The 19,255-nt window shown below is 40.1% G+C and overlaps 1 protein-coding gene across 48 annotated transcripts in view; it reads left to right on the forward strand.

The window, feature by feature from the left end:
* The first annotated feature begins 2,570 nt into the window (after positions 1–2,570).
* Positions 2,571–19,255, forward strand: part of ZMYND11 (zinc finger MYND-type containing 11) — a 157,796-nt gene continuing 141,111 nt past the window's right edge. For 22 of the 48 annotated variants that reach the window (XM_065582781.1, XM_065582789.1, XM_042859011.2 and 19 more), the window contains exon 1: positions 2,655–2,859. The gene's annotated coding sequence lies outside the window, so the exon portion shown is untranslated. Of the gene's footprint in view, positions 2,860–3,530; positions 3,726–19,255 lie in introns of those variants that run through there. The other 26 variants (XM_065582802.1, XM_065582820.1, XM_065582810.1 and 23 more) reach the window with 13 other exon arrangements.

The raw sequence follows: 19,255 nt of genomic DNA on the forward strand, positions 1-19,255 counted from the left end.
GTGACGGAGCTCTGGTCGGAGTGCAGCCCGATTCCTGAGCTCTTTAAAGCCAGCCCTGGTCAGGGGACGGGGGGGAGGGGGGTTGGATGGGTCAGGAGTTTGGGGGGGGGGCTGTGAGGGGGGCAGGGGTGTGGAGAGGGGTTGGGACAGTCAGGGACAGGGAGCAGGGGGGGTTAGATGGGTCTGGGGTTCTGGGGGGGCTGATGGGGGGCAGGGGTGTGGAGAGGGGTTGAGGCAGGCAGGTAACAGAGGGGGTTGGATGGGTCAGGAGTTCTGGGGGTCCTGTCGGGGGGGGGAGCAGTTGGATAGGGCATGGGAGTCCCTGGGGGTCTGTCTGGGGGCGGGGGTGTGAATATGGGGTGGGGGGTGTGGATAAGGGTCGGGACAGTCGGGGACAGGTAGGGTCGTAGGGGGTTCTCAGGAGGGGGCAGTCAGAGGACAAGAAGCAGGGTGGCTTAGATAGGGGGTGGGATCCTAGGGGGCAATTAATTAGTGGCAGGGGTCCCAGGAGGGGGCAGTCAGGGGACAAGAAGCGGGGGGGAGGTTCTGAGGGGGGCAATCAGGGGGTGGGAAGTGGGAGGGAGTGGATGGGGTGGGGCAGGGGCGGGGCTAGAGTGGGGCTCTTCCCCCCCATCCTCTTTTTTGCTTGTGGAAATATGGTAACCCTAACCTATGAGCCACAGTCATAGGCAGCGCATGATTCTTGTGTTTGGGGAGGTGGGTGGAAGTGCTGGAAGCTCCTAGAAGTGTGGGGGGCCCAGCCCCATGGCCCACCCCTGCTCAGCCTGCTCCCACTGAGGCCCTACCTGCAATTCACCCAGATGCACTGCTTCCGCTCTGCCACGTCCCCGAAGCCCTGCCCCCACTTCACCGCTTCTCACCCTTTCTCCACCTCTTCCTCTGAGGACCCTGCCCCCAAGGCGGCTCCCCACCCGCTCCTCTCTGCCTGCTAAGATACCAATGACAGACACACATTCAGTAATTAGAATATGAAATAAGTGAATAAATATGCTGAAAATAGCCTCTTCCCAAACATACACATCTCTTCAAAAGCACCCACATCTCTTCAAAAACTAAAGTCAGTGCCTGTGCTGGGTTCCCCTATCTACTCCAGAGAAGGTGCTAAACCCAGGAGACCTAAGGCTATCTAGCCCCCATTAGAATTATGGGACTTCTGACTCTCCATTATCTTGAAGCGGGTAGATACTACTAGAACCCAGCTAGATGGTTGGGTCATAACAAGGACTTGATAAACACAAAATTGAGTTTGATGCCATTAGGGGGATAGGAGTCGTTAGTATAGCTCCCCATCCTGCTGTCAGAGGTGCTAACCGATAAAGGCCCCATATCACAATGTCTAATTCACTAAAGAACTTTAACTATCTTAAGTTCCTTTAAAAATCCTAGCCCTAGAATAGAAATTATACCCAATTGTTCAATATAAGGTTGCAGCTGGTTTGTAACCTATTGACAGCAAAGCTTCAATGATGTATGCCTATCAAAACCCTGACTTTAAAACAAAATCCATATTTTATGGTAATATACAGACATATAATGCATTGCTGTTAATAACTAAAAGTAGTCTGCTATCAACCAAACCCATCACGTAAACTTAAGTAGATTATCTACTTACATTTTTTCTATTTATATAATTTATTTCAGATAGTATAAAATGCTCTCTCACTGCTTAAAAAAATAGAACCAAAGCTGCTTTACTGATGCTTAACAAAATTTTTAAAAGGGCTTAAGGCCCTGATTCAGCAAAAACTTATGCAAGTGCTTAATTTTAAGCACTATCAGTTAGTCCCATTAACTTCAACACAGTTGATTGAGACAATTCACCGCACATAAAATTAAGCACATGTGTAAGTCTTTGTATCAGGCATTAAGGATGTGATTAACTTTATTCATTTGAGTAGTCCTCTGTTATATGAATGGAATGGAACTAGTCACATGCGTAAAGTTATTCACATGCATAAATGTCTGCAGGATTGAGCGATAGTATGCTGTGACAGAATATGATGTTGCACTGCAAAAGGAAATGCTGGTCAAACCTGTAATTACAAGGCTTCTTTCTTTCTTGTTATGTAATTTCTAATGTACATGAAAATTAGAATGTATTTGCCTACACAAGCATTAAATATTCTTTTAATATTGACACCCCATAAGATGTACTATATTATATCTAAGCAAACCACAAAATATCCCTAAATATTATAAATTACATACAAAATGCACCCAGTGATAATATTTATTTATTAAAAAGCTAGATTCTGTAATCACACCATAGCTGGGTGTATGCAGCCAAATTTTCAAGAGTAATGATGGATTTTGCATGCTTCAGTTTTTGGGTGTCCCAAATCAGTGGTCCCTTCTGAAAATTTTGTCCAGAATTTCTAGATTGTATTTTGATCGTGTGCACACTATCTTGCCTTGGTTAATGTACATGCCCTCTAACTTCCTGATCCTCCAATAAGCTCACTGCAGGGTCGTGGCCTAACATTATGATCTAAAAACTAATATATAATTAATAAACAGTTAAGAATGTGCTTTAAATTTATTATAATAAAAGGAAAAAGAAACAAACAGCAACTCCAGCAGACACCACTAGAGTTCTCCTTCTCCCAAATATCCCTGGCACCATCCTAAACCCTGTTTACCCCAGAAACCTTAACTGTGGACAGACAGAAGAGGAGAGGGAGAGAATATTCAGACACAATAAAACTCTGAGGGGGAAAAAATATGTGGAAGGAGGAGGCAGCAGCGGCCTGGGGAAGCGATTGAAAAGTTTCCCCTGGCTTAACTTCTCCCTCCCTTCCCCCCCCCTTCCAGCAGCAGAAGCAGCAGCAACAGCACAAGGTGAGAGAGACTTTCGAGTCTGGGGAGGAGGGGTTCGTGTGCGGAGGGGGGGCTTGAATTTACAGCCCTGTGGATGATGTTTCTGTCTCTCTCCCCCTGCCTTTGGGGTGAGGAGACACCGTGTCTCGTGCTGGGTGGATTTTTTTTTTTAATATGATGGAGGATTATAAACATGGCGCCTTAAAAAAAAAACCCTACAAAATCTGTACAGTGATCCGAGGAGATGGGGGCAGGGAAAGGGCTGCTCTGGAGCGGAGGGGGATCCTGCCTGGGGGGGGGGGTAGTAAATGGGGAAGGGGCAATAATAATAATAATTAATAAAATGTGGGGAGCTGCGAGGGGGAGGGGGGCAAGGTAGGATTTTGTTCGTTGTTGGGGTGGGGGGAGGATAATTTCCCAGCCAGCTTGGAAATCGAGCAGGCAAACTGCGAGCGCGCGGAGGCGGGGGGGGTGGATATTAACTATTATTTATTCTCGTTCACAAAGCGCCCCCCGCCCATGGGCTTCAGCTGCAAAGGGCTGGGATTGCGCCTCCCCCCCCCCCCCGCCACTGAAGTTACAATAAATAACCTGGGGGGGGCAACTGGGGGAGGGAAGGAAACGGGGGGGGGCACGAGAAATCCTCTCCCGAATCTTCCACGAGGGCCTGCGGGGAAGCCGGGGCCTCGAGTGAGAGGAGAGGCCGAGCGGGGTGTGGCGCAGGCCAGCCACAGCCCCTACCCCCCGCCCCGGCCTCACACGCAAGGCGCCTGGTTTGCCCCTGGCCCCGCCTGTGTCTGTCGCTGGGGTGGTGCCTGCTAAGAGACGGGGCTTGGGCCGGATAATGGCAGCTGCTCTGCAGGCTTGTCTCCGAAGGAGCGACACGGGTAGGGTGGGGGGAATAAGCCCCGTAGGGGGCACATGGGGGGGTGGGCGAGGGCTGTATCCTCTTCTCGCCCCGAAGGGCCGACGCTGGGGGGAGGCAGTACCCCCGCCCCCCGAGTTTCCCCCGTAGGGCAGACGCGGGGGAGGTGGATATTCCCTTTCCCCCTGTAGGGCAGACGCTGGGAGGTGGAGGGGAGAGAGGAAAAGACCCCGCTTCTCCCAGTTCCCCTCGTAGGGTAGACCCTGAAGGAGGGGAGGCGATACTTTAGCTCCCCCCTTAGGGCAGACATGGGCAGGGAAGGTGCATGTTACACCCTCAAACTGTCTCCTAAAGGAGGGAATGGGCTAGGGGTGGGGATTACATCCCCTGCTCCCCCTAACAGGAGACGGGCCCCTTGCTCCCCAAGCCCCCTGCTGGCCAGATGCTCATTAGCCCCAGGCGGCTCCTTCCCCTTCTTCACTTTCCTTCCCCACCTGCTGGATGGATTTCTTCCTCCCACAGTGTCTGCTCGAGCTCGTTTGGGGTAGTAGGGCCTGGGGGGATTGGCTCTGGTTTCCCATATGTGAGTGGAGAAGCTCACCCAGCCCCCCATAGGCTCGTATCTTTGTGGGGCTCCCTACCTCCCTCTTCAGAAATGATGTACTCACTCTCCTCACCTGAGAAGTGTTGCTCGAAACTTGACAGCCCTGGTTCTAAGGAATTTTGAAATAATTAAAAAAAAAACTTCATTTCTAAATTATCTTCAGTCTCCAACAGCATTGACTTAAGTGGTGACTCTACTTCTGTCTCAAAGATTTGCTAGAGGACTCTCCAGGTTTCCTTCCCTTTTTATTTTAAATTTAAGAGGTGAAAGTGTGCAAGGAGAAGCAAATCTTTATGTAGAGTACAGAAAGCAGAAATATAGAGGGGTATTTCATTACATTTTCCTGGCTCTCTCTCTTAGTTTGAGACACAGGTCAGTATGTCGAATAGTGACATTAGGGACTTGGGAAACTTTGTGTGACGTTGCTGAGCTCACAGTTTTTGTCCCTGAAAATCCCTCAGAATCTGTCATTAAGTGTGTTTGGTCTTGTTCAAATGCAAAGTAGTGAACAGCACTTAAAAGACACTAGTAGTAAAGAACCAGGCTTGAGAAACCTAGAAACATATTGAAAAATCAAATATTGAATACAGTGCTGGGTATTGTATAATTCAGTGATAGTTTGACATTTTAACATCTCAGAATAGTCTCTTCCTCTCACACTTTACTAATTGTATTACTTGAAAAATATAATAAAATAGTTTTTAAAATACCCTACTGGAGAGGACAAGAAGAAGGTAGAAAATTTCTCCCACCTTTGTGAAGCTTGTTTTTATTGAACTTTATGGTGTTCCTTTGAAAGGAAATTCCTTGAGGGGAATCTCTTACACAACTAGAGTTGGGGGCCAGAAAAAGCAATTTGTGGTTCAGGTTGCAATCTCTTGAGTTTTTCTTGTCCGTCATCATTCAGCACAAAGGACCAGGTCTCTCTTCACACATTTTAAACACAATTTTGTTACCAGCCATTCTGAGCATGTTACAGAAAGTCTTTAGGGAAGTAAAGCATTTGCTGGCTGCTGTTTTATATAAGAAGTGAAAGTATACTCAGAATAATTCCCTGCATGGGTTCACGTTTAATCCCAAAATTTCTATAGCTAGATACATTATTGTTGTTTTGACTGGATTTTTTTGGTGGAGGTCTCAGTAACTCACAGGGTTGTTTATGTTATGAGAGCATTTAATTTTTTTGGTCATAAATTTTAATCTGTGTTCAGAGTGACTGAAAGAGTTATCTGATGGCTGCTTTGTTGATGTGTTGGTGGTCAATCTGTGGACAAAATTCATTGTCAAATATATGTACATCGCTTTATATAAAATTTTATGAAATTAAATTCATTGATATTAATTAAGCTATAACCGTTGACACTAGCAGTGAATTTTACCCATGAAATTTCAGATTTGTCAAAAATTACTCCACAGATGTGTTTCGTTTTTAGAGTTTAAGTTCCTGAACCAGTCTAGATAGATGATTGTTCTTCAGCAAGGATTGTGTTTATATTCAGGTATATTGGGGCTAATTCCTTTCCCTCCATGTACTCAGGAAATGAATAGTAGTTTGTGTAGAGTAGAGTTTCAGTTCAGTAATTTCTCCTGGTTGTAATTTTTTTTCTTCTGGTACGTAATGTAAGATTTCTTTTAGTCATTCTCCTTGCAATGAAGGTTTAGGAGCTTTCCAATATTAATTAAAATTGTTTATTCCACAAGCTGACTTTATAAGAATTATGGTTGCTGTGTCCCCTTTTGTCTGGGTTCCTCTGCTGAAGTAAGCCAAGAGTGCAATCTGAAGTTATTTCTTTTACAAGCATTTCAAAGAGGTGGATTTTTCAAGAGTCCCAGAAGGTAGTCAGAATTGAACACTCTATGATACTTGGAGCGTGGTGCCCTTGGCACTTTGGCAACTCTACGTGTCATCTTTTATGTAGTCCATACATCTTAGTTTGTCAGGGTTGCTTGTGCTAACAATTGCGAACAAAGACATTAACAGCAAGATTGTTTTTGTCAGGTTCTGGAAGACTTTTGTTAATTTGGATCTACACTTGATTCCTAAATGAATTACTTATTGTTCTGTAGTTAGATCTGTCAGTTTGTCTTATAAACTTTGCAGGCCATATTTTCCAAAGTCATGAGTTTGTGAAACAATATGCAATTTTGGAGGGAATTTTCTAGTGAGATAAGTCTTGGGAAAGTAAGTCTTTCTGCAAGAGGCTTGTAATCCAATTAAATTTATTTTTTAAAATATTAGATAAATCAATTTTTAAAAAGCTGGTGAAAAATGCACTTTTACAGTCTGTGTTGGTTGCAAAATAAGAATGTAAATTATATTTTATTTTAAATCCAATTTTAAATTGTTTTAAAGTGTTACAAATTAAAAGGTCCAGCCCTGGAAACACTTACTACTGGTATAATATATGTAACTGGGAGTAGTCTAATGTTAGTGAGACGTCTCACAGCATATAGTAAGCACTATGACCCCTGCTCTGCACAGGTGAGCCTTACATCTATACTGAGTCCTTTGGATTTCAGGGGTCTGCTAAGTGCATCTCATGGCAGAATCAGGGGTTATATCTGCTGATGTTTGTGAGCTTGGGCTTTAAACTAGGTATAAATCTTCTATTGGAAGCAGTGGCTTTCATTGATTTCAGTATGACCAATACTGCATCCTAAATTATTTGTTAGTTATTACTTTGAATGTACAACTAGAATGTTTTTTTTCATGCAGAGCTATTGACAAGTTATTTTTAATATGAAGCCAAGCAAACTCTTGACTATATTACGGATTCTTAGCAATGTCCTAGTTACAAAAGAAGTGAATAAACTCCTGGTTATTTAATCAAGATGTTTAAATGGATATCTAAAACTATCCTAACATGTAGTTACTGTGTGTCATTGCAAGACTGCCTCCCTCCTCCCCCCCCGTTAGTAAATACTTTCATTAAATTGCAAACAATTAGAGTTTGAATTAATTTAAAATAATAAAGTTGTGCAGTGCTGAAACTTGATTCTGTTTTAGTAACATCTGATTTTTGTTTTTCTCCTTTGAGAGCAGCATTCTTTAGGCTGCCCACAAGAGCACAGTAGGAATAGTGGAGAGGTGCTGTGACACACCCAAGAACCCAAATCAAAGGTCTAATTTTAGGCCTAGCAACCTTGGTAACATCCCTTTAGAGTCCAATCTTGCAGTTATTCTATGAAGGTAAATCCCAGTGAAGTTGCTAAGAGTTTGTATACAGAATGATTGCAAGATCTAGCAAAGGAGACAAGTTGATTATTTTTTCAGTTTCTCTTTCCTTTACCATTGTTCAGAATTGCAGTTCTTGTATCTTTTTTGTAGATACCTATATCTTTATTTACAGTAATATAGTGGAATTTTAAAAGAAACCCAAACTCTTGGACGCAATTGCAGGAGAATAATACAAATTATTCCAAAATACAAAGAAGTAATTATTTTATACAAGCAACAGAATATTTTAAAATTTTTATTTTGAAAAATTCTTACAATTAATTTTGGTATTACATATATAAAAATCTACAGTGGTAAAATCCATTTCGTTGGCATTTAGACAAAAGCCAAGCATAGTACAAAATTAATATCATACATGTCTATAGGAGAACTTTTTCAGAGGCAGAGAATTAGAATCAGTCTTAGGTCTCCCCCCCCCGCCCTTAATGGGATACTGTCAACTTGCAATTTAGTCAGTTACCAACAAAAAATAATATTTTTTTTGTTTAGATATTATATCTGCCTCTTATCGCACCTGCCAGTTTTATATAGCATTTTCCGATTCTAATTTTTTTCTCTTCCCTGTTGGTCTATGAAAGACCTACACAAACAGGGACTCATACTAACGTATATATTGTTGGTTTTTTTTACCCTAAAATTATCTAATTTACCATAGTACATTTTTAGTTAACAAATTCTGGAGTCTACTGGTAGGTGTAGTATTCAAAAGTGGCATGCTGAAAATTAGATTTTGTACTTTGGTCTCCTGGATTTACAGTGTGACACTATTATCTGTTCTTTTTAAGAGAGGTTGATGGGAGCAGGGTGGAACAATTAATGGTAGTCTGTACTTAGTTCACAAATCTTAGCAAAATAACTCTTATCTTCCAGCAATAAGTTTTACTGGATCTTGTTGTTGGAGTAGCAATAAAGTGAAACAAAATGGAGTTGAGAGACTGACTAAAACTTAAAAGTAACATGCCATAATAGTAAGCTGAAAGAGAAGTAAATGAAATGAAAAAGATGAAAAGTATAGCTTTAACTCTATTTTGAGGAATCTGAATTTTTGGACAAGATAGTTTTATTATTTCCTGGCTAGATGTGTAATCCTTCTAATTTTCTATGAACAATCCTCATGCTTATTTTGTAGCAGAATGTTTATTTTTGGACATACATGTTGTTATATTGTAGTTATTTGTGTACTGTTATAGAAGGTGTGTTGTCAGAAACCCAAGGAGTAGCCAAGTCTGCACAGAAGCTTAAGTCGAATTTTGTTATCTTATTGTTCCTTTCTTTGTTAATAAAGGAAAACCACAGGAGGAGGGTGAGTTTGACTCCGTAGCGTGAGAGAGATTTTAGGGAACAGCAGATGTTCACACTTATTAATACTACAGAAGAATATTTTAACCCTGAATGGTTAGTTTTCAAGTTCTGCTAAGTTCTGCTCTCTTAAGTGATATTTGTGATAACTGTAATTCTATGATTCACATTACGGGATCAATCCAGCAATATATCGAGGTGCTCATCTGAAAGGAGTTGAGCTACTATTGGAGAATTGAGCCCTCTTTCTTTTTTTATTATGGACGGTGAGTGAAATACTAGCTTTAATAAAGTCAGTGCCAACATTTCCTTTGAATTCAGTAGGGCCAGGATTTAATCTAATGTGTTTTGTTTAATTGTCTTTTCAGTAATCAATACAAAAGATTCATGTCCCAATAACTAATTGCAAATCACAGAGTGTTTGCATTTACAACAAAGAGGACATATTCACAACCAAAGGAACTGTGTACCATAAAATATAATCACAGGGCACTATATTATAATAATAGTTTTCATATCTGAAAACAACTAATGGATGGTACAAGTGTAATTACAGAGCCCCTGATGCTTCAGAGACTTATGCATGTAATCAGTGAACCTAGTCACACTCTTAAAGTTAAACATGTATAAATGTTTGCAGGATTGGGGCCATACTCAATACAAAAATCTGTATTTTTATAACAACTAAAGTAATATTTTAAAAGCTTTATATACAACTAAAGTACTATATGAAATTGACAGTAGTTTTTGTCATTTTTTTCTGTGTATTTTTTTTTTTTTTTTTTTTTACTTTTATGAAGCTGACATTATCTTCATCTTTAACTACTTTCCAATAGAACGTGTGTGTTTCCTGGAAGTCTACCTTTAGTAGTACAAATTGTCACCATGATTCTGAAAAGACTTAAGAACATGCTTCGCTTTAAGCTTGTGAGAGTCCAGTTGAACTCAAGGGGACAACTTACATGATTAAAGTGTATCATGTACATAAGTTTCTGCAGGGTCTGCCTATATTTTTACATTTTCAGTCAATTGTATGTTTTCTCTGGCTGCTTACTTTATATTTCTTTATTAATATCTGTCTTTCTAAATCTTTTATAACCTGTACACATTATACATACATAGAGTTACATTATTTGTAAATATAGAAAATTAGTAAAGTAAAACGTAATTGGAAATTAGTTAAGATTGAAAATGTGCATCAAAGGAGGCTGCCTAACAGTTGGAATTTTTAAAATTTCCATAGACTGTCTTCCTCCAAAAACCGAAACACTGAAATGCGGCTGTTTCATTCATGCCTTCTATTTCTATTTCACTTACTGTCATGCCATAAAAGTTACACATACCAATCCCTAACCACATCTTTTGTCTCCTTATAATTTGTATAAATTCATGTAAAGTTAAGACCATATTACTATGAATATAAAATCCCGTTTCCTTTTTAAGGGATTCTATATCCAGTATGCTATAACTAACATACAATTTTCCGTTACTTTTTTTTTTTTTTTAAATAAGCAATATAAGCGTTAGTAAATAAAGTTGGGAAACTACAGTTGCTTTAGGGAGGAAATGTGACTAGTTCATCACTTGCTCTGCCTTTGTTCATGGCAATTGACCAGAAGTAGCAAACTCACCCCCATGTGCAATCTCAGTTTCATTGGCTGGAAAGTAGTGGAGGCGGAAACAAGGCTCCAGCCCTCTCTATCCACCTGCTCTGAGGGAAGAAGGAGAGTACACCTCTACCCCGATATAATGCTGTCCTCAGGAGCCAAAAAATCTTACTGCGTTATATCAAACTTGCTTTGATCCGCTGGAGTGTGCAGCCCGGTCCCCCCGGAGCACTGCTTTACCGCGTTATATCCAAATTCATGTTATATCGGGTTGCCTTATATCGGGGTAGAGGTGTACTAGGCACCTGCCCTTCCGCCAGCACTCAGACCCAAAATCTAGGGAGCTCTAGTGCAGTAGTTCAGGTGGGGAACTTCTTACTCAGCCTCATTTGGGCCAGGCACAGTCTGGTCAATAAATGTAAAATACCATATAGTCAACAGATTCTGTAATCACAAAGATAGTGCTTTGATTTTTATTCATAAAAGTATCTTACAGCTTGAACAACGTATCACACCAGCAGAAACCTGACTTATCATAATGTATCCTGGGACTAAACTACTGTTGAAATCTATAGCATTGATTAAATAGTATAATATTTCTTTTGTATACATCTAATAATATATAATTTCAGATCACAAGAGGGAATTTCTAGACATTCCTGCTTTTAACACTTTTTTTAGGTAGAAAAATGGAAATCATAGAACTTTCTTGGTTTTAGGTAGACTCTTTATAAACACTTTCAGCCTTAAGCGTTTCTTAACTGTGGGCAAGATTCTAAAAGCCTTATGCATTTTGAGTAGCAACTTACTATAGGAGTGGTATTACGATGGCTGCCCCTATTGACAGATCAAAGATTATTACCTTTTAAGGCTACTAGCTAAAAATAAATTTGAAACATATGTATTGCAAGAAATGTTACTGATAAACTTTAAGAATTTAAAAAATGGAAATGAACAGCTAAGTCAAAGTAAAACTAATACTCAGATATCTTCACAGTTCATACTGTATGAATAACATCCAGTACCAATATAGGATATTACACATTCCAACAATAACCTGAATTCTGGTGCTTTTATCCCCACTACTTCAAAATAGATAGACGCTTGCATCCAACCACCCTACAAAATACATGCTGAATATGGGCTACAAATGGTTCACCTACCACTTGTGTGTGGATCTCAGTGCAGAATTGGGCCTTATTTTCCATAAAGAGTTCAGAAACACCATTCCTTCCACCTTGCGATTTTATTCGGAGATAAAGTGCACTTTACCTCATTCACAGTCCCTTGAGATCTCACTATATCTGCTCTCTTCATCTTTATTTCTTGGTTAGTGAGTGTCATAAAACCCAGGTTAGTACTGTCCCTTTAAATTGATCTGAATGCTGTCTAGGCTTTAGGTCACTCCTAGGAGCTAAATGCCTGAAGCAGCTTTCGGGAAGCTAGATGTTTCATCATGAAGTATTGTCTGTGCGAGCAGACATTTGAAGATAACATGGCTCAGTGAAAAATCAATCCTTGAATAGCATCATTTCTGAATAAGAGAGAAATATAAAGTATTTATTCCACCCACAAAAGCTTTCTAAAAACTTCTCTTCCCAACCAAACAAAATAAGGCAGGTGGGAGGAAGAAGAGAGGTACCTTTGCCGTGAAAGGACTTTGTCTCATTGATCAGGGTGATGGGTTTCTTGAAAACTGGTGCAAGTATAAAAACCTTGTGTTTTTTACGTTTACTTAAATACAATGACAAAAAGTGAGGTGGGGGAAGATTGCTGTATTTTTATGGACAATTAATTTGAACGAAAGGCAATAGTTCAAATCACTTCCAGCCATCATGCTCTATACTATTACCCACCTAGGAGGGGATCAGTTTGTTCCTGCTGGGTGGTAGGCGACACCACCACCAATCCAATAACTGCATCTTCCAGATGTAGAGTTCTCACATCTTTTTATTCTTAGAATGCCCCAAAGTTAATGGGTTTAAAGAAAATACTTTTAGGAAGAGGCTTTACCTTTCCCCTCAGTTCCACAGGTCACATTCCTGTCAGCCCCCTTTGCACTTCTCTGACTACTATGAGGATTCTTTATAGTGTTTCCTGATTGGGGTCAAGCTCTTAGCTCCTACCTGAGTCCAGGCATTAGATCTTGCTGTTCACACCTTCCCACTTGGGGAAGCAGGATGAATTAGCGGGAAATGAACTCCACATATACTGAAAGCAATAGGTCTTCCACCCCATATTAGTTTTCTTTATCTGAGTTGTTTATAATAAAGAGGCAAGATGGGTGAGCTAATATCTCTTATTGGACCTACTTCTGTTGGTGAGAGAGACAAGCTTGGTCCAATAAAAGATATTACTTCACCCACCTTGTTTCTCTAATAGCCTGGGACAAACACGACTACAATAACATTGTTTATAATAGAGCAGTCTTGCAAACCCCCTTTTGCCAGCTCTCTGGGGACAAGTGGCATCAACTTCTGCAGACTCTAAAGGTAGTGCTATAGTATAGACCAGTGGTTCTCAACCTATTTACCATTGTGGGCTGCATATTCAGCTCTCTATGTGTGTTATGTGGCCTGCATGCACACAATATATATACACCTCTACCGCTATATAGTGCTGTCCTTGGGAGCCAAAAATCTTACCGCGTTATAGGTGAAACCGCATTATATCGAAGTTGCTTTGATCCGCTGGAGTGCGCAGCCCGGTCCCCCCGGAGCACTACTTTACAGCGTTATATCCGAATTCATGTTATATCGGGTCACGTTATATCGGGGTAGAGGTGTACTACCTGTATGGTCCTGAGGATGTCACATGGGCCACAGCTGTGTGCTGGTTGGGCTGCAAGCGGTCCGTGGGCCACAGGTTGAGAACCACTGGTGTAGACACTCCAGTGACGGAAGAGTGTTTTCCATTGCTGTAGTAAATCCATCACTCCAAGAGGTAGCAGCTAGGTTGACAGAAGAATTCTTGTGTTGACTTAGGTGAATGTAGGGCAGGGGGTGAGTTCTACTTAATGATGTCGCACAGGGTATGAAAATTTTCACAACTCTGAGCAATGTAGCTAGGTCAGCTTAAGTTTTAGGTGTAGGCCAGGCATAAGCTACTTTTTTTTTTTTTTAAGGCTTCTAGCCTTTTTGGTTGTAAGGAAAACCTTGAAAAATGTGAACCAAGTGTAATCAGCTGCAGTTAGCAGCTGGTGGGAGAGCAGTTGTTGCACTGTGGAGCACTATGTATTTACCCTGCCCAGTTCAAAAGCAGAGGGAGTGAATGCAGTGGCTCCTGAGCCCAGGGGGAGGAGTGAACTCTAGCGATTCTTCCTGAATCCTCTTCCATAAGATCATAGGAATTGCCATAATGAATTAGACCAGCATGCCAGGTAGTCCTGTATTCTCTCAGACAGTGGTCAATAGCAGGAAACTCAGTGGAAGATACCAAAAAAATCCCCACCAAAAAAAAAACAACTTTGCAGTAGGCAGGTATGGAATAAAATTTTCCCTCCAGGGAAAATTTCATTCTGATCCCTAATAGGTGGCTTCTGTTCTGAAGCATGAGGATTTCTCTCCTTTCCAAAGCTTGTGTATTTTTTTAAATATTTAATCCTTTTTTGGGCCAAGCTGCTTCCCTTCTCATCCCTGAATACTGTTCCAGAACACCCCTGCTCCGTTGCCTTGCAGCAATCTATTGCAGGCCCAGTATCTTCCAGCCCAGTTCCACAGTCCTCTCCCCAGGTCCAGAAAGAACAGAAGACACCTGGCTTTCATTCAGTGTGTGACTGAGTTGGGAGGATTTGAGTAGTGAGTTAATGGCGGAGTATAGTGGTTGTCTGGCGTATGTGAATAAAACTTTGGAAATGTATGTGACAGGAAGAAGGGAAGATTCTGGTATGACGTGTACCTGTGTAAGACAGTACAGGTGCATGTGTCAAAGAAGAATGTGTATGAAAGAGAGGGCCAGATTCTGATGTAAATTGGTGCAGCTCTGTTGGCTTCAATATAGCAACATCAGTTTACACTAGCAGACAATTTGGTATGTCATGGGTACCTGCAGGGGTGTGAAACAGGGGCGTGGGGGAAGAGAGAGAGTGAGTGTGTGTGTGTGTGTGTGTTAGAGAGAGAATGATTATATGAAGGTAAAGGAGTTAAAAGATCATATATTTTAAATAGTATGCATCAGTGTTAATGTTCACATATGAGCTTAAAACTGAATGTTAATCTCTTCTGCTTTATGAAGTTCACTAGGGACCAATATCTACCACCCTTACTCACATTGACTAGTCCCTCACTATGTTGTTTTCTTCATTGTGATTATTCAGTGTGTGAGGTGCAGAATCTAGTCCTGTGTTTGGACAATGAAAATTAACTCATTAGTCCCCCTACCCTAGAACAATGCTGCAGTATTGTGTTGCAAACCATTGTAAGGGGAATGTTTAAATCAAATACACCTCTTTTCAGTGAAATATAAAATATTATGAAAACTATTTCTTTAGGTTTTGTAAAATCTTAGCCTTGCAGAAGCTTTCAGCCTTTTTAATTCAAGTTGTAATGATCCAGCAATTAGGTTGTTTAAAGTTACTGCAGCTAGGTAAGACACCTATAGGACATTGTTGGGTAGTTTAGTTATAAAATCTGGCTTACTAGCTTCTGAATGTCTGTTTTTGTAACTATTAACTCTTTTTATTAAGTAAAGAAAACAAAACTATATCAATTACAGTGAAATAAGAAAAACACAAAGCTAAGTACAATATAAAGCTATAGTCATACAATATTTTACATTTGTTCACTGCTTTCCGTTGTACAAAAATGCAGAAAAGAAAGCAAATAGGAAAGAAAAACAGGCTATATCAAACAAATAGCTTGATTTTTAATAGAGCTGTCGATTAATCGCAGTTAAATCACGCAATTAACTGAAAATTAATCACAATTTAAAAAATTAATCGTGATTAATCGCACTGTTAAACAATAGAATACCAATTGAAATATATTAAATATTTTTTGTTTTCTACATTTCCAAATATATTGATTTCAATTACAACATAGAATACAAAGTGTACAGTGCTCACTTTATATTATTTTTGCTTACAGATATTTGCACTTAAAAATGATAAAAGAAATAGTATTTTTCAATTCACCCCTAATACAAGTGCTGCAGTGCAATCTTTTGATCATGAAAGGGCAACTTACAAATGTATGTTTTTTTTTGTTAGATAACTCCACTCAAAAACAAAACAATGTAAAACTTTAGAGCCTGTAAGTCCACTCGGTCTTACTTCTCTTTCAGCCAGTCACTACGAGAAACAAGTTTGTTTACATTTATGGGAGATAATGCTGCCCGCTTCTTAATTATAATGTCACCTGAAAGTGAGAACAAGTAATTAAGGAAATCATCTGCAAACACTTGGAAGGTGGTAAGGTGATAGGGAATAGCCAGCATGGGTTTGTAAAGAACAGATTATGTCAAACCAATCTGATAGCTTTCTTTGATAGGATGACGAGTCTTGTGGATAAGGGAGAAGCGGTGGATGTGGTATACCTAGACTTTAGTAAGGCATTTGGTACGGTCTCGCGTGATATTCTTATCGATAAACTAGGCAAATATAACTTAGATGGGGCTACTATAAGGTGGGTGTATAACTGGCTGGGTAACCGTACTCAGAGGGTAGTTATTAATGGTTCCCAATCCTGCTGGAAAGGTATAACGAGTGGGGTTCCGCAGGGGTCTGTTTTGGGGCCAGCTCTGTTCAATATCCTCATCAACAACTTAGATATTGGCATAGAAAGTACCCTTATTAAGTTTGCAGATGATACCAAACTGGGAGGGATCGCAACTGCTTTGGAGGATAGGGTCAAAATTCAAAATGTTCTGGACAAATTGGAGAAATGGTCTGAGGTAAACAGGGATGAAGTTTAACAAAGACAAATGCAAAGTACTTCACTTAGGAAGGAACAATCAGTTTCACACATACAGAATGGGATGAGACTGTCTAGGAAGGAGTACGGCAGAAAGGGATCTAGGGGTTATAGTGGATCACAAGCTAAATATGAGTCAACAGTGTGATGCTGTTGCAAAAAAAAGCAAACATGATTCTGGGATGCATTAACAGGTGTGTTGTGAGCAAGACACGAGAAGTCATTCTTCAGCTCTACTCTGTGCTGGTTAGGCCTCAACTGGAGTATTGTGTCCAGTTCTGGGCACCGCATTTCAAGAAAGATGTGGAGAAATTGGAGAGGGTCCAGAGAAGAGCAACAAGAATGATTAAGGGTCTAAAGAACATGACCTACGAAGGAAGGCTGAAAGAATTGGGTTTGTTTAGTTTGGAAAAGAGAAGACTGAGAGGGGACATGATACCAGTTTTCAGGTATCTAAAAGGGTGTCATAAGGAGGTGGGAGAAAACTTGTTCATCTTAGCCTCTAAGGATAGAACAAGAAGTAATGGGCTTAAACTGCAGCAAGGGAGGTTTAGGTTGGACATTAGGAAAAAGTTCCGAACTGTCAGGGTGGTTAAACACTGGAATAAATTGCCTAGGGAGGTTGTGGAATCTCCATCTCTGGAGATATTTAAGAGTAGGTTAGATAAATGTCTATCAGGGATGGTCTAGACAGTATTTGGTCCTGCCATGAGGGCAGGGGACTGGACTCGATGACCTCTTGAGGTCCCTTCCAGTCCTAGAGTCTATGAATTTGCATGGCACTGTTTTAGCTGGTGTTGCAAGATATTTACGTGCCAGATGCGCTAACGATTCCTATGCCTCTTCATGCTTCGGTCATCATTCCAGAGGACATGCTTCCATGCTGATGGTGCTCGTTACAAAAATAATGCGTTAATTAAATTTGTGAAGAATTGTATGTCTCCTGCTCTGTTTTACCTCCATTCTGCCATATATTTCATGTTATAGCAGTCTCGGATGGTGATCCAGCACGTGTTCATTTTAAGAACACTTTCACTGCAAATTTGACAAAATGCAAAGAAGATACCAATGTGAAATATCTAAAGATAGCTACATTCCTCAACCCAAGGTTTAAGAATCTGAAGTACCTTCCAAAATCTGAGAGGGATGAGGTGTGGAGCATGCTTTTAGAAGTCTTAAAAGAGCAACACTAATGTGGAAACCACAGAACCCCAACCACCAAAATAGAAAATCAACCTTCTGCTGGTGGCATCTGACTCAGATGATGAAAATGAATATGCATCAGTCTGTACTACTTTGGATAGTTATCGAGCAGAATCTGTCATCAGCATGGACGCATGTCCTCTGGAATGGTAGTTCAAGCAGTGAGGGACATATGAATCTTTAGCACATCTGGCATGTGAATATCTTGCAACACCGGCTACAATAGTGCCATGCAAACGCCTGTTCTCACTTTCAGGTGACATTGTAAACAAGCAGCAGGCAGCATTATCTTCAAATGTAAACAAACTTGTTTGAGCAATTGGCTGAACAAGAAGTAGGACTGATTGGACTAGTAGTCTCTAAAGTTTTACATTGTTTTATTTTTTAATGTAGGGCTTCTTTTGTACATAATTCTACATTTTTAAGGTCAACTTTCATGATAAAGAGATTACACTACAGTACCTGTATTAGGTGAATTGAAAAATATCTTATTTTACAGTGCAAATATTTGTAATAAAAAATAAATATAAAGTGAGCGTTGTACACTTTGTATTCTGTGTTGTAATTGAAATCAATGTATTTGAAAATGTAGAAAAACATCCAAAAATGTTTAAGTAAATGATATTCTACTGTTGTTTAACAGTGCGATTCTGGATTTTTTTCTTCAACAGCAAACACATAATATTATAACAAAACAAGCATATGAATTTTTGAATTTAGTTAAACATTCAAGTTTTTTAAAATCAGGTTTGTTTTTGTTAAAATTGTTTTTAACTAAAATAGTTAAATGAAATATTTAAAAAAAACAAACCAAAAATTAAATCGACTTTGTCAGCCAGGTCAACATGAGAGACTTAAAATATTGGCTTCTCCAGCTAACTCAGTTGTCTTCACTTCACTTTCCTGTTTGTTCATAATCTGGAAAAGAAAAACAAGCTTTCCTGCTTTTTCAGTTCCCAAACGATTTCTCAATTTGGAATGAATTAGTCCAAAGGAAGAAAATATTCTTTCTACACTGGCAGGAGAAGCTACTGCTGTTAAAAGTGAGATTATCACTTCAACAGACTTTGAATCCAAGTGCTTAAGTGACTTCTACTAGTTCACTGGTGTGACTTTCTTTAAAGCATCATCAGCAAACATATTTCTTGAATGGTTCTTATTCCCAAACTGAGTCTCTTTTACAGCCTGCTGCCATTATAGGTTTTCCCTTCTAGTGAGATAATGTTATGGTACGTTTCAAATCAATGAAGGCTACACTCAGAAAGACCTCAAGACTTCTGGAATATGCTGCTCAAACAGTTTCACTTTTGTTTCTACTGTCTGTCCCTCCCTTCTCACATTTTTCTCCAGACTTCTCCTTGTCCAGATCTAATCTGCCCCCAATGATCTCCTATTCATTGAACTTTTTGAAACTTTGTACTTTTAGAGAGCGGTAAGGGATTGACTCTGTGTACTCAAATTTGCAGCGGGACAATAGGGTTGAGGTCTTATTTCTCACTTCTATATATTTATTTATGTATTTAAAAACATTTTTGCTGTTAACAAGCATGTTATCCCTGGAGACACAAATCCACAGTTTGAGAACTGCAAAACTAAGCATCTCTGATGGTATCTTCTAGACTGAACACTGAGTCCCATTGGGTAGATAGAAAGATTAACCTAAATAAACTATAGGGAAGCCCCTGGAGCCCC

Source organism: Chrysemys picta, chromosome 2 (genome assembly GCF_011386835.1).
Source record: "Chrysemys picta bellii isolate R12L10 chromosome 2, ASM1138683v2, whole genome shotgun sequence".
Classification (NCBI taxonomy): Eukaryota; Metazoa; Chordata; order Testudines; family Emydidae; genus Chrysemys; species Chrysemys picta.